Below are 15,806 nucleotides of genomic sequence, written 5' to 3'. Positions count from 1 at the left end.
ACATGCAATGTGGTTTAGAGTGGGTCCCAGGGGGGGGGAAGGCTTATGTCTGTCATGCAGTAGTTCCTGTGTGCACTCCTCACTTGCATTGTGCTTACTGTGACATTCACTGCATAGTGCACGACACATTCAGCCTGGCAAATCCTTGGTGGCATTTTTTGGATATTGTCCTGAGGTGATTCAGTGGTCCCCCCGGTGTGACAGGTGACTGTACCCACAGATGTGTATGAGTTGAGTGGAGCTGTGGTGAGAGTGTCCAAGTGATGTGTACACTCTCCTGGACATTGATGTGTGTGAAGGTTCCTTGTCATGTGGGTGAGTGTCTATGTGAAGTGTTGCACCACAGCTGCATGGAGGAGGCAACAGCTCTACCCATCTGATGTGAGAAGTAAGCCGTCCTGTGTGTCTGACTTGCTGAGCTAGCCCAACACCTGTGACACCCCACAGGCAAGTGGCACATGTGCAGAGTGAGGTATGTATCTGCTGTTGCCAATGGCAGGTTATTGATCTGTGCCTTTGTGTGTCTGTGTACTCTGCTGAGGTTGCGTCAGTGGGCTGGGGCATGTTACTGCTTTGAGGTGCTGTCCATCAGCCTGGTGTTGCATGTGATGCACAGTGTGTGCCATGATCAGGGAGTGTGTCGCACCCCTCCTGCCACCTGTGTAGTTTCAATGCCATGTAGTGCATTGGGGCTTCCACAGAGGCCAATTTCTATATGAGTAAGATGCTATTCCTTGGCAGCATCCTATGCCCTGTTCAACATATCATCGATGTTCAAATGTGTGTCTCTGTGACATGGAGCAGGTGTAGTGATGTTGTCTCACTTTGTCATCCTCACAGGTAACTGCCTACGAGAAGGGGGGGATCTGGAAGCAGATCGTCAGGGCCGTGAGAGTGGTGGGGGGTCGCAGTCGGCGCCTAGCCCAAGTCAGAAAGCGATGGCAGGACATCCGGTGCTGGACCCGGCGGATCGCCCGGGTCCAGCTGGGGCTCTCACCTCCACGCCCCCATGGCGGGTGCCGACACTTGACCACCCACATGATGCGTGTCCTGGCGGTGGTCTTCCCTGACCTGGATAGGCAGTTACAGGAGGGACAGCAGCAAGGAGGGGGTAGGTACATGTCTGTTTGTTGTGTTGTGTGTCCCCAGCTTTTGGAAGTGCTCTGTAGCCTGGATACACTGCCAGGGTTTCTATGTGCAGTGCATATTCTGTTCCCCAAAGTCAACCGGTGCTCTTATTTGTCCCTTCCCCTGCTTGACATGTGTCCCCTGGTCTGTGTGTAATCACAATTGCACATGGTCATCTAGCCTGCCAGTTGATACAAGTGCACATTGCGTTCTGCATCATGTGGGAGGGTGGTCTGTGACATGTGTTGTTACCTTGCCTGTGCCCTGTCCTGTTCACTCTGTTGGGGGTCCATATTTGTTGGCACTGATGATGAGTCTCAACATGGGAGTGTGAGATTTCAAATGAACACACTTGCAGCATGCATGACCAATGTTGTGGCCTCAGACATGATGTGCATGAGTGGGAGATATGCATAGTGCCAGGACGGTTGCTCATGTTACATTCAGATCATTCCAGGAACAAGGAGCAGTGTGCCCACTACAGTCCCCTGAGACACCCTTGCCTCGTAATCATGTGTGTCATCCAACACTGTGTCCATTCTCAGTGTGTTCAGCATAAGTTTGCCTCTGTGGCATTGTTCCCTGGACTCACTTGTATTTATCCGAAGTGTGCTACATGTGTCGACTGGACAGGGAGACCCCATTTGGCTTGTGCATACTCACACTGGGCAGTGCCTGTGTGTCTATTCACAACTATCTGTCGATGGTTGTTTGTCACAAATATGTGTTGGCAGCCTCACGAGGTGATGTGGAGTACATTTGGGAATTCTTGCTGCACATTTTTGTAAAGCCTGATTGAGAGGTGTCACTTCTTGATCTGTCTCAATCACATTGTCTCAGGTATGGGGGATTTGTGTGGGCGAGGCCTACATGGCCAGACCTTATGTCTCCTTGCCAGGTGTGACCTGTGTGTGATAATTGGCTGGACAGAGACTCAACGTGCAGTGACCCAGTGATGTTGTGCAGGGTTTAATGTTTGTGCTTTGCAGCATGTGTCAATTGTTCAATACATGATTCCTGCTCATTCATTTTTTGCACCAGTGTGTGGTCAAGATGCTACATTGTTAGGTCTTTGTGTGCTGACATCTGTGTGGACATTCTGGCTTGCGATGGGGGTGTCTCCTCAGTACAGATATGCCTTTTTACAACACAATAGCAGGCCCATTAGCTCATGCATTGTCCTGGGTTTGGACATGTGTGCCACTCCACATGACAGGCAGTGGGTCAGATGTGTTGGCAACTGTGTCATCAGGTAACGGATGGCCATGTGACAACTGACATAATTCAAGTTGTTAGTCACAAGGTATTGTACCTTGGCACTCACAACACTTGTCAACAGCTCTTCATGTTTTCTATGCGTTAGTTGGATGTTTTGTTGTTAAGAACAATAATGTGCCTGCATGACAGATGTCTCCCAATGAAGTGCACAACAAACCACCTTTACACTTTCAGGGAACACGCTGGCACAATTTTAAAGAAGGCACTGTTCTAATGAGACTGTTTTTCAGATTATACATATACATGTTCCCCCAGTGTTGTGGAAATTGGGTAAGTCCTTGGTTGTAGGTGATACCAACTTACGAGTGTCAAGTCATTAAGCCCTCCGTGGGCCCATGTATATGTACTTTCTGCAACAACATTTCTTTCTAACAGTGGCTTCTTTAAAGAAGGCTGACAGCTTCTTCAATGACTGAGTAAATGTAGTTTTGTGTGCACCTCCTTGGGAGCCATCTGTTATGAAGGCACTTGTGTGTTCTGTTCACAAAATGGCACATTCCCACATTCTGACCATGTCGATTGTGTCAAGTATTGTCATTCCCAAGGGACCAACTTATTTTCGTTTTGTGTTCCAAAGTACTTACAGATCTCTGAGTGTGGGGACACATTTGGTATTGAGGTGTGTTACTTTGCCTTGGGTGCACCACTACTGTTTCTTTCAGGGTAAACAAGAGGTGGCATGACTTCATTGTATTGCTGTGCTCACCTGTTCCCAGACACTAGCTCCTCAGTGTTTTCTCATTCAAGTTTTGGGCTATTGGGCCCTATTGTTCCTTGTGTCCAAGTAGCATGGTGGGTCTACCAACTGGGGAGTACAGGGCTTACATATGTGCGGAGTAATCTAGCTGTTACTCATGATGCATTGCCTGATATGCACTGTGACCTATTGTTTTTGTACTCATGTGTCAGATGTATACAGGTGACTGATGTTTTTCTGTATCTTCACCTTGCCCACAGCATCATCATTGGAAACCGAGGGAGACACCTGCGCATACCTTGATGAGGGACCCGGCACCAGTGCCACCAGTGCTGGCGAGTCTGCGGGAGCCAGTGGCACGAAGGGCGAGGGGAGTCAGTCAGAGGACCTGTCTGGTGGCGATTCCAACTATGACGCAGACGGGTCCGAGGCTGACCTCATCGAGGGGGCGGAGGCTGCTACAACCCCTGGCAGCAGCCCAACATCTGTCCCCGCCTCCTCCATTCCCATCACCGCCCTCCCAGTTGCTCCGGTCCCTTCTGTCCGTGCAGGGCACCACCATGTCTCCTTCGGGACAGGCACCACACCCCCTGCCCCTGTCACCCCTGCTGCTGCCCTCAGTGCAGAGCCTGTGGACATACTGCGGCAGTTGCAGGTTGGGCAGGCATCGGTGCTGACTGTCCTCCATGGCCAAACCACACTGCTGACACAGATGGTGTCGTTCATGGAGGGCATGTCAGCATCGATGTCTGAACAACGCAAGTTTCTGCAGTCCATGGACTCTTCACTGACGGCAGCAGTGAGTCTCCTGCAGCGCTTCGTCCCCCCTACCCCAGCCCCATCCACACTTCCCTCTCCCATACCTGTCCCATGCACACCCAGACATTCCCAAGCACGCACCCCACCAGACACAGGCAGCACACCACCAAGTAAGGGCAAGCGCACACCTCCTGTCACGCACACTCAGGGGGATGTAGGCACACCCACTGGGTCTGGGGCAAAAAGACATACACGCAGCCACAGTCTGAGTCCGCAGGCCTCACAACCCAGTCCCTCCAGAAGCACTCCCTTTGGCTCCCCTGCCAAACTGACACCCAAAGAGCTGCTCATCACCCCCACTGTGACACCACCCCGCAAGCGGGCGAGGAAGTCCCCGGGCAGGGTAGTCAAGTCCCACCCCCTGTCCACCCCCTCCCCCACGAGCACTGCACCCCATCCCTCGGCCCCCCCCTCTGTTGACCCTGGGGTTTCTTCCGGTGCAGGGCTTACCCTGGACGCCCTGGCAGCAGTGTGCAGCGACGTGCTCACATCCACCTTTGCCACTGCCCCACCCCCTGCACCCACCACACCTGCCCTTCCCCCTCCTGTCCCTGCGGTGCCTGGTCCTTCCCCACATGATGCCCCCCCCCCCCGGTCGACAAACCTGAGGGTTTCAATGTGCAGGCAAGCTAGGGGAGACGCGTGCCCATGAGTCCCCCCAAGGACTTCTATTATGGACTGGCCATTGGCCTTTGTATTTAGTGTCATTTCATTATTTGTTTTTTATGCTGAATAAAGCATTTTATTTTTACTTTGCACACTATTGCATTTCAGGTATTGATGTTGGTGCTGAGGCTCCTGGAGTTGGTGTTGTGGTAATGTGTTATGGTTCTGAGAAATTTTTTACGCTGATGGTCATGAGGTGGACCATGGTATCTGCGTGCCATCACAAGGTCTCTGCAAAGAATCATTGGTAGTGTGTGTTATTTTGGTTTTGAGACATTGTCCCAAAGAGTGTTCCTTCCTCTGTGGCACCTGACATCTTCCCTGCAAAGAGTTGCACAATTGTTGTGCTGACCTGTGTCTACATTTCCTTTGTTGGTTACGGATCCCTTCAACTATGGCCATGCCTGCTCAGCAATGTCTCCGGCTGCATCGTCTGTGCCATCCTTGCTAGTCACTGTACTTGTGTATTGAGTATGTCGAAATGCCTTCATGGTGAAATTCTCCCTTTTCAGCACTATGCTTGTGTGTACTCCCGGCCTAGCACACATATGGTACTTTTTCTGCCGGGTATTTGGCCACCTGACTCACAATTGTGGGCATTGTATCTGTGGGAGCTCCACCGTAGTCCTTCCATGAGAGACAACATCTTGGTGGCTGGCCCAGCACCTGAACATTCCTATCAGTCCTGGGATGTGTGTGACAGTGTGTGTTCCCTTTGGCTCTCTTAGTTTAGTAGGCAGTGACATGACTATACAGTCTTGTGGCATGATCTCAGTGTGTGTATTGTGCTGCATCCGCCAGGGGTGGGTATGCATGTGTTATTTGTCCTCACACCCACATGTGGTGTGTCATGCAGTGGGGGAGTGACATCCATCCTCCTGGGAGTGGGACACTGCTGTCAGTGATGTGTTGTTATGGCACTATCATTATTGTCCAAAGTTAGGGATGCGTACATACCCCCATGGAGTTGTGGTCATGTGATAATGATATACACCCCCCCATGTCTCTGTCCACTGCTGGGAGTCCTCTGCACCCACCCCTCACTTGTATGTCCACTGCTGGGAGGGATATGCACCCACCCCTCATATTGCAGGCCACTGCTGGGAATCCTCTGCACCCACCCCTCACATGTCTGTCCACTGCTGGGAGTGATATGCACCCACCCCTCATATTGCAGGCCACTTCTGGGAGTCTTCTGCACCCACCCCTCACATGTCTGTCCACTGCTGGGAGTGATATGCACCCACCCCATGTCTCTGTCCACTGCTGGGAGTCCTGTGCACCCACCCCCATGTCTCTGTCCACTGCTGGGAGTCCTGTGCACCCACCCCCATGTCTCTGTCCACTGCTAGGAGTCCTCTGCACCCACCCCTCACATGTCTGTCCACTGCTGGGAGTGATATGCACCCACCCCTCATATTGCAGGCCACTGCTGGGAGTCCTGTGCACCCACCCCCTTGTCTCTGTCCACTGCTGGGAGTCCTCTGCACCCACCCCTCACATGTCTGTCCACTGCTGGGAATCCTATTCAGCCACCCACCCACCCCCTTGGTGCAGTACACTGCTGTCCTGGGCCTACACACACACCAATATAGAGGTAACATGCTGCACCAGGCCGTAGGCCAACATTCGTGGCGTGTGTACGCCTTGTATCCCAAATGTACTGGTGCCATAGGGGTACATGTGATACGGACCGTACCCCCGCATTCATGGGATGTGTACGGTCCGTACCACGCGTACCCCTACGGCCCAAATACAATGGTGATACGGGCCGTACCCACGCTATGTATGTGTGGGTGCTGTCCGTATCACTATAGTAGTGGTGCCGTAGGAGTACGCGTGGTACGGCCCGTACACACGCCCTAAGAGCGTGTGTACGGTCCGTTCCACGCGTACCCCTACGGCACCACTACAATGGTGATACGGACCGTACACATGCTCTGAGGGCGTGTGTACGGGCCGTACCACGCGTACCCCTATGGCACCACTACTATAGTGATACGGACCGTACACACGCTCTGAGGGCGTGTGTACGGTCCGTACCACGCGTACCCCTATGGCACCACTACAATGGTGTTACGGACCGTACACACGCTCTGAGGGCGTGTGTACGGTCCGTACCCCGTGTACCCCTACGGCACCACTACAATGGTGATACGGACCATACCCATGCTATGTATGTGTGAGTACGGTGCGTATCACTATTGTAGTGTTGCCGTAGGGGTACGCGTACACGTCCACTTCCGTTGTTACATGACGCAGGGATTGGTGGACACGCCCCCCGGAGTGACCAGACCATTGAGGTAATCTATGTCCTCAATATTGTAGGATTTAATTTGGGTAGGGGGTATGTTTACTGCTCCTCACCCCCCCTTGGCCCCTGGGTGTTGTTCTCACCTTCTGCGGTGTGGGCGTCGGGTTCGGTGCACCAGGTCATAGGCTAAGAGAGCCGGGGGTCCATGGCTGTCCATCGCGTACCAGAGCTCCGTTTTCGCGTCGGACTCAGTTTTCCGGCATTTTTTGGCTGCCGTAAAAAAATAGCTGTGCGGAGTGACGTAGGGACGAATCGTACTTGCTGGTCCGTAAAACGCTGTCTGACTCCGTACGGACGTCACGTACGCGCTGTCCAGGATCAGACTCGTAGGTATTTTTTAGCCGTACGGTGTTTTGTACGATTCGTACGGAAATGGTATTTCTGTACGAATCGTACTTGCTGGATTGTACGGTGGGTTTCCCGGGTACGAATCGTATGGAGAATACGCTCTGTACGACAAATCGTACCGGGGTTTTACAGGATTGGAATCGGCACCTATATGTGTAAACATTTTTGTAGTTATTAATTTCTTTTTATTTTAATTTTGCGTTTTCAGTACCATAGCGGGTTGCAGGTTTTTAGGGGAATAGGGTGGGAAGTAATTTATTTATATTAAATTAATTGATTATTTTTAGCAGTTATTCATTTTTTTATTTGAATTTTGCGTTTTTAGTACCGTAGCGGGTTGTGGGTTTATAGAGGAAGAGGGTGGGAAGTCATTTAATTATTTTAAATGTATTGAATATTTTTTAATGTATTAATTGTTTAATTGAGTTATTATAGTGTTAAATGTGGAAAGTAATTTTTTATGAATTCATTAATAATTTGTTGTTAATAATTTTTAATTAATTGATTGGCAATTAATTACGGTAATTGTGTAATTAATTTTAGGTGTGTGTTATGTTATGTATAGGTGTAAATGGTGGGAAGGGTTGGAAGTAATTTATTTTTAATTGATGATTTAATAATTAGTTGGTAAATAATTTTAAATAATGTATTAGTAATTAATTATCTTCATTTAGAAAATACGTTTAGCTGTGTCTTTCAGTGTGGGAAGGGTAGGAAGTAATGTATTTTTATTTAATACATTAATATTTAGTTAAATATTTCGAAATAATTAATTAGAAATTAAATATGTTAATTGTGTGATTAGTTTGAATGTTTATTATTTTTTAATAATAATATTTTTAATTGATTAATAATTATGTTAATTATGGAAATAAATGTAAATAAAACTTTGGTTAAGTGTTTTTTTATTTGTAGCTTTTTGTTATATGTATTTTATATTATAATATGTGTTTATTTTATATGTTCAATATATTTAAATGTATACTTGTTTCTATTGTGTAAATGTTATTAGTAATTTTTGTTTCTCTGCAATCCAGCACTTTCCCTGCTGTTGCACTCACTGGAGTTGGAATAGTAATTTTTACACTTCCACTATCCAGCACTTTCCCTACTGTTGCACTCACTGGAGTGGGAATAGTAATTTTTACCCCTCCGTTATTCAGCACTTTCCCTACTGTTTCTTTTACTGGAGTGGGATTCGTAATTTTTACCCCTCCGCTTTCCAGCACTTTCCCTACTGCTGTACTCACAGGAGTGGGAATAGTAACTTTTACTCCTCCGCTATCCAGCATTTTCCCTACAATTAAACTTATTGGAGTGAGGCTAGTAATTTTTTCCTCTCCGCAATGAAACACTTTCCCTACTGTTTCTTTTACTGGAGTGGGAATAGTAATTGTTACCCCTCCGCTTTCCAGCACGTTCCCTACTGTTAAACTCATTGGAGTGGGAATAGTAATTTTCACCCCTCTGCTATCCATCACTTACCCTACTAGTGTACTCACTGGAGTAGGAATAGTAATTTTTACCCCTTCGTATCCAACATTTTCCCTACTGTTGCATTTATTGTATGCTTTAATTTTTTTAAATAATTTAAAGTTTTAAATTATTAGAGAATTTTTTTAATGTAAAAATATTGATATATATATTTTTAATTTTTATATAATTTTAAAGTTTACAAATTAAATAAAGATAATATTTAAATATATATGTATCAATTCAATTCAAATCAATTCAACTTTATTCGGTTTCAGAAATATAAAACCATAAAAGTTATCATCACATATTAGTTACATAAAAGTCACCTCTCTCTTCCTGTCACAAATAAAACACATTCCACAACATTCCTGAAAAATCAGCGAATGAGACTAAAACTACAGAATTCATATATCATTGAGCATGAACAGTAAGTTAATTAACTAACAACATACTTGTACCATCCCATACCTATACCTGTATTTAAGAGCAACCTCGAACACTGACAACAGTTAATATTCAATCAAGACAGGCCCTGGATTTTACCACAGATTTCAGGTACCCAAGAACAAAAGGGATACACTCATCCTTCAATATTTGTAAAAACAGGAGAGCTGGGCGAGCCTGTTTAAAATCCATCCTTTTCAAAATCGGCACAATAAAAAACTTCCGAGGGACCACGTAAAAACTACAAAATAAAACAAAGTGTAGCAGATCCTGTGGAGACTCTCCGTCACAGCCACAGGGTGCTAACACTTGCCCTCTACTACTCCTCCTAGGTACGGCGAACAGGAGGTGAAAAAGGTCCAGTCGGAACCTTGACAATAAAAAACGTTCATAAGGTCCCAGGAGGTAAGGCTTGATTGTTAATGTGGTCTTTAACATTATAAATTTACGTATGCTGGTTTACACAGTTCCAGCTCTTCCCTTTCTAGTCTCCTGAAATTGCCAAAGGACTCCCTTATTATCCCCACATCCTGTTTGGTTATTGAGTCAGGGTTAGTGTACAGTTCACCTCGGCCCACCTTTCAAAGCTGTCTTTAATGTATTTGAACCATGGGATGCCAAGCGCACGGTCAAGGGTCATACACTCCTTTAAAATCATATGACTCAGGGTTAGGTCCTTATTCAACCACGTTATTAACCAAAACATTAAGGGATGGAGGGCCAATGTATCATTTAAGAAAGGCACCCCAAGTTCCTCGTGTACCACCATATTAGTTGTGCCACGAGGAACACCCAATAGATGTTTCAGGAAACTATTCTCGACAACCTGGATGTCATCTAAGGGGACATACCCCCAAATTTTGCTTCCATAGGAGGCTGTTGCAACACTCTTTGCCTGATAAATCTTCAACAAGGCTGCAATAGGTCTCTTTCCTAGCTTGGATGCAAAGTTGAAAATAGCCACGTTCAACCACATCAGATCCCTCTTCTTTCTTTGTTTAAGTGGGCCCCACTTTCCACTCGTATCCAGAAAGACCCCCAAATATGAGAAGACGTCTGTTTGCGGCACCTTTGCCAGGCCAATCCTGAATTGAAACAAGTTTTTGGGGCGAGTCCCCACTTGCATGACATAGGATTTTGAATCATTAATAGATAAATCCCGATCCACCATAAAGGTGGAAAAAACATCAAGTAGGGTTTGTAGCCCTCTCGCATTCCTAGAGATAAGGACTGCGTCATCTGCATAAAGTAATACAGGGAGGCCTTGTCTGCGTACGGGTAATCCACCCCTGTAGACAAGAGAACTTTGTCTAGATCGTTGATATATAAATTAAACAGAAAGGGGGCCATAATGCACCCTTGACGAACGCCTCTTTTGATATCATAAGACACGCGCAAAACTTTCAAAAACCTGACGTTAGCCTTGGTTGCACGATGGAGATCTTCTAGAAAGTGAACAATATTACCATCTACCCCTATATCTTTCATGGACTGCCACAGTTTGGTCCTATTCACGCGATATATATATGTATAAAATATTATGAGGCCCATTAGGATGTAGGGCGGATCACCTCCGCCCGCATGGCGGAGGCGATCCGCCCTACATCCTTCCCCGCCTACCACCCATTTACCCCCCGCCACATTAGTATGGCGGGGGTACCGCGGCGGACGGGAAGACCGTCCGCCGCTTTTCCGCCCGGTCGAGAAGCCGACCAGGCGGAAAAGGGTTTAATATGGTGGCGGTGTCTGCTTGACACTGCCATCCATATTAGCATTGGTGCGGAAACATGCCTGCCACGGAAAGGCATGCGGAATTCTCTTCCGGGGGCCCGTTGCGGGCCCCCAGTTTATTGGGGGGTGGGGGGTGCACCTGCATTGTCATGGACATGGTGGCAGGCACCTCGCGGTGCCTGTCACCTTGTGCATGACAATGCACACAGTGCATTCCCAGCATTGTGGCGGGCGGTGCTCACAGCACCACCCGCCACGATGATGGGAATGGAGGATGCCACCGCCACGGTGGCGGTGGCATCCTAATTGTGGGAGCGGGACCGCTGCACCACTGACGGCCGGTCCCAGCACCGTAATGGGCCTCTAAGTTTCTGTGTTTATATTTTTTTAATTTCAGTTTATTTGTAATATTTACTTAAAATGTTTATTAATTTTAATTTAGTTTGTTAAAAATAATGATATTATTTAATATATTTTATTTTATATATATTTTTAATTCAATATTTTTTACATCTATATTTTTTACTTCGATATTTATGAATAAATATTTTGTACTTACCTGTTTAAGTGTAGGGAGTCGATAGTTTTGCATTCTGTATTTTTTCTTCAATATTTAGAACATCGATGTTTGTTACATCGATATTCTATCAGTGAACCGAACACCTCATCTTTCAGATCCGGACCAACCCCAATCCCATCCTCTGCGGCACCCTCATCTGCAGGCCCCCCGGGCCATGAACCTCCATTCTCCGATACCATTGTAGACCTCATTGCACCCCAGGCTCTCCCATCCACCGACGACATCCTACTCTGTAAACTCAAGTTCCACCTGGACAACCCCAGTGACCAGAACTCCACCCCCTCCTGGGGAAGCTCCCCAACATCAGACTCAAGCAGCTAGACACCGAAGCAAGCCACATAGCAGGACACACAGTCGAGCAGGTCTCCTCCGTCAGTGGTAACTTCAACTACAGCCACACCACCGGACTCTCCTGGACTGACCATCATTGTATACATTACGTCTTCACCATTCCCACCGTACATCACTGCCATCATCGCCCCCCTCGAAGCTGGATCAAGGCCACCGAAGAACGTCTCGTCAACTCGCTCAGCACCACCACTCCGCCAGCGCTTACAAACAATGACACTGCAGCGCGCAACCGCCACCGATGGATCTCCAAGCGTCTTTCCCAAGAGCAGCGCTTACCTCTGCTCTACTACAGAACCGTTACAAAATTCCGACGTCCTACATCCTAGAAGCCGTGCAGACAACATAGAACTCGACGTGACTCAACATACTGGCACATGCATCAACGTAGGCTTTTGCGATTCCTTAATTGCGATTATTAAGGAATCGCAATTAAGGAATTAGAAAAAGCCTATGCATGTAGGAATCGCTATAAAAATAGCGATTCCTACACATTCCTTAATTGCGACTCGCAAATTGCGAGTCGCAATTAAGGAAAGCCGTCCCATTCATTCCTATAGGACTCCTGGCCCATAGGCATGAATTGGAGATTGCATGAGCAATTTGCGAGTACCAGTAGGTACTCGCAAATTGCTCATGCAATTTCAAGGGTGCAAGGGTGTCAAAATGACACCCTATTGCACCCCTGAAATAGATCTGTGCACATATGTTGCACACACACATGCCCTAAGGGCATGTGTGTGCGCAACATGAAACTTTGAAAAATGCACTTTTGTGCATTTTTCTAAGTTTTAGCAAATTACCATGAAGTTCAACTTCATGGTAATTTGCTCCCCCTATTAGCGAAATCGCTAATTTTTTTAATTTAATGCATTGCATTTAAGGAATCTCAATTTGGAATTCCTTAAATGCAATCGCAATTTAAGTAATCGCAATTTAAAGAATCCTTAAATTGCGATTTTTGCATTTGGGATGATGCATCCCAAATGCAAAAATACCGGTCGCAAAGGGGCAGATTCTGAGAATCTGCCCGTTTGCGACCGTTTTTTCCTTTGATGCATGTGCCTGATAGAGTGTTAATTCATAACCAATAATCAATAAGCAATTTACAAGCTATAATCACCAAACCAAAACAATAACAACCGTCATCTTGCTACTGGAAAAACTGATGCAGCGTGGAATTTTAAATCCTCCCTTCGTCACAGATCAAATATCATACTAACGCATTCACTCAATACATTCATTGGTGGGGCCCATAACACCAATACTCACACTTCATTGATCGTTCACACGGGAGAGATAAATTATCCAAATGCTGACATGAAAGGAATATCTTTCAATTGTAGAACCCAATTTACCTGAACATACATTAAGTACCTTTATTAAACGCAGAACCTCGAGATATTCCCCTCATTTAATCGACAGATCAGTTAGTTGATTTTGGATATTTGGTGACTCAATTCTTTAATCTACATTTAAACTGATTCTAGTCTCTTCAAATAAATCACCGAACATGTTTGTTTGTTAGAATAGTAATTTTGTTTATCTAATCAATTGCAGATTTAATAAATCATACACCAAGTCACGGAAACATCCTATTTACCTAATCTGGCTATTTGTCGTCCTCTAAGTCAATCAAGTCGTGAAAAATCTTTAATTCATCAAAGGCAGGCATCAATTTAGTCTTTCAAAGATTCAGGATAACAGCTGTCCAGCAGTGTCACCGTCCTCTCCGTCAGCATAACGTCAGGAAAAAGGAAAAGGAACTGGAACTCGAACTCTATTTAACTCCCTAGTCCACCTTCTTTTATAATGAAATTAATGTCAAAATGTAGCAAAAATCAGTTTTAGAAAATCCTGATTGGCTGGTTTGGGGTCATTCGGTAAGGTTCTCACATAGTCCATTAGGTTAAGTCATCACACTTGCTGGTTCCGGTTTTAAAGACAGTCCTTTGTTTCGTGATTTTGGCGAAGCTCCCAGGGTGTCCCTGATGGGTACATCTTGTCTGTGGTCAGGACGAGGCCACTGTTGCTGGCAGTGGCGCAGGCACACTTCACCCAAAACCTCGTGAAACGGTAGCAGTCATGTCGTGTGTCTCAGTCAGCCATCTTTTCTTAGGCCCAAATGGTCAACTTAAGTAAAACAAACACAAAACGTAATTAAAACATTGAAATGGCTAATAAAATGTAAAACCCTCACTAATTCCCCTATGTGTAAGTAATTATCTAGCATGATAGCAACATTTAAAGCGTTCATATTCACCCAGTGATGTCATCTGGTGCAACTTACAATTACGTCACAAAAGCAACATATAGCATGCAATATTCTCATTTTCTACCATTAATATGTGTACATATATTAGTATACAATTAGTTTAGCCATGCAAAATGCAAATCCCACGTATAATTCTTTTGTTAATATAATTGGTGAGTTATCACTTCAAACGGATTAATAATATTACAATTAATAGATTATTCCGATTAAAATAAACATGCAGAATGGGGGGGTATACAACATTTTGTACTACCCGCTCCAGCATACGCAACTGAATAAAACACAGGCACTTCTTCTAACCAGAATGTGTCCCATTTTCACAAACTAATAACCAGCACACCACCCTAGAAAAGATCACGAGAGAAGCATATTTTCGCTCAAAGTAAGTGCATTGAATTTTTTGAGGAGATAAGCATTTCGACATGTGAAACTGGCTCATAATTTACTTCAACTTTTAAAATCATCTCATAATTCAAATTGTGTCTAAAGCACAGAACATTTAATGCATGGGCAAAGTAGGCCCTGGCCCAGGGCCCCAGCCTCTTAGGGGCCCCCTCTGACAGAACCAGCTCTATTCTTGCCCTAATGACTTTGAATAATTATTTTAAATACCGTTTTCTATTAATTTAGTTTTAATGTTGGTGGTGTAGTAGTCTATTACAGACATTTTGCTGAGAAATGTTTGTTTTTCAACACCATGCAATTTACAAAGATGTTTCTTTTAGATTAAAACAGAACCTGACATATGAGAAATGGAAGGGGGCCACACATATGATTTAAAATAATAATAGTGAGCTACTGCTGAATGCACATGTCACTATCCTTAAATATTAGATGTAAATACATTTAGGATTTGTACCAGAATGCCTAGGCACTTTCAGTGACCTGGCCAAAGAAGGCATGAAAGAGCTGAAATTGGATCATAAATTCAAAGCTGGTTCAAACAGGAGCCCCAAAAATATGTTTGGCCCAGATCTCCCTAAATCCTTCAGATGTCCCTGGTCTAAGGCCCTGTTTAAGAGTGTGTCGGAGAAGAAGGTTCTGTTCATCGCGCTCAATAAAATACAACTCTCCATGCTAAAGAATGTAACCCTGGGCGTAGTTCGCGAAGTAGCACTTCGCGAAGCTACGCAAAGTGCAGTTCGCACTACGCGAGCTACGCGTAGCACTTCGCGAACTGCGTAGTACCTTGTTCGCACTGTGCCAGATGTCGTTTTCAATGATTGCACAGTGCGGACAAGCAACCGGCACTGTGCAATCATTGAAAATGGCATCTTGCACAGTGTGAGCTGTAGTTTTCTGCTGCTCAAGTAGATTTTTACTCGAGCGGCAGCTTTCTCAATGCGAACTGGTAGTTTCTCATCGTGAGCGGTCGCGAGCATACGCGACCACTCGCAATGAGAAACCTGACCTCCTCGCGTTGGGAATCTCGCCGGGAGGTTTAATTTCCATGCTCGCGATCACCAACTTGAGGTTGCTGATCGCGAACAAGGAAAGAGTCTCACCGGAATGTCATTTTGCTTGCTCGCGGTCGCCAACTTGACGTTGAGGACCGCGAGCAAGCAAAAAATTACCGCAGCACTATGCAACACTACGCTATGCGTGTTCGCACTGTGCTACGTGCAATTCGCGTAGTGCGAAGTAGCGCGAACTTCGCAAACTACGCGAGCGTAGGGTAGTGCTTTGCCCAGGTTTAGAATTT

The sequence above is a fragment of the Triturus cristatus genome, chromosome 6, assembly GCF_964204655.1.
Source record: "Triturus cristatus chromosome 6, aTriCri1.1, whole genome shotgun sequence".
NCBI classification, from domain to species: Eukaryota; Metazoa; Chordata; class Amphibia; order Caudata; family Salamandridae; genus Triturus; species Triturus cristatus.
Note: the sequence above shows the minus strand (reverse complement) of the source record.